The 1,164-nt window shown below is 25.1% G+C and overlaps 1 non-coding gene across 1 annotated transcript; it reads right to left on the reverse strand.

Annotated features, from left to right (window-relative positions):
* Window positions 1–514: 514 nt before the first annotated feature.
* On the reverse strand, window positions 515–585 carry ACLA_094900. The gene has a single exon. It is a non-coding gene; the product is annotated as a tRNA-Arg (tRNA).
* Window positions 586–1,164: the final 579 nt, after the last annotated feature.

The following is a 1,164-nucleotide window of genomic DNA, read 5'->3' on the forward strand; positions in this document are numbered from 1 at the left end:
CGCTAGCAGCTAAATATGCATGAAAACTTTCAAATGGTGGTATTCCTCCTCCTCCTCCAGGTGTTGGACCTCATCCTCCTCCTATTGGTGGGGGTGTTGGTCCAGTATTTATATATACAAACCCTGAATCATCATATTGATCCATATAATTTTCTATAAAAAATAAAGGATAATAATTAATTAATCAAGTATTATCTAATAGTATAATAATTATCATTAATAAACACATAATTATATGATATAGACATCTTATTATATTTATGATTTTAAAATTTTATTTATGTCATAATAAAGTAATATTAGTTTTGTAAGTAATTTAATTTTGTTTAAATTAAACATGACCATTTTATTTTTAAGTTTGATTTTGATTTATCTATACAATACTGAGGGTGATACTTATATTTTTGTATATTTTACAATATATTGTTGTAAATTTTTTATATATAAGTATCTATATTGCCAAATACATTCTGGCAATATGGTGAACAAAATATAAAATAGTTATATTTTGTTCTGACGTGTATAAGATTTGAACTTATATTATCGTGTCCGTAGCACGATATTCTACCATTGAATTAACACGCCTATAATTTGTAATTAATACAAATTATATTTATTTTAAATTAAAAAAAAATCAATAACTAAAGTATTTTCATATAGTTCTGAAATTAAATACAATAATAATATAACAATTCGTCACATAATATTATATTTATAAATTTAAAAAGTATAAGTACTTTTATACTTACTACCTTATTACCTATAATGTTAAGCAACTAACTAAAACTATTTTTTATTTTATTTAATATATACTAACCTTCCATTTGATCTCTTAATCATAACAAGAAATCTTTAATAGATACTGATTGTATTGCAATAGGCATAGAACTGTGTAAAATACCACAGATTTCTGAACATTGTCCAAAGAATGTACCTGGACGGTTTACATAAACAGAAGCTTGGTTTAATCTACCAGGATATGCATCTGCTTTAATACCTAAAGATGGACAAGCATAAGAATGTATAACATCAGCAGCTGAAATTACAAATCTTGTATGAGTTAATTCTGGTATAATAACTCTATTATCTACTTCCAACATTCTAAATTGACCGTCTTCTAAGTCACTTTCTGGAACTATGTATGAATCAAACTCAATAAATTCG

This window comes from Aspergillus clavatus, genomic scaffold (assembly GCF_000002715.2).
Source record: "Aspergillus clavatus NRRL 1 1099423829749 genomic scaffold, whole genome shotgun sequence".
Taxonomy (NCBI): domain Eukaryota; kingdom Fungi; phylum Ascomycota; class Eurotiomycetes; order Eurotiales; family Aspergillaceae; genus Aspergillus; species Aspergillus clavatus.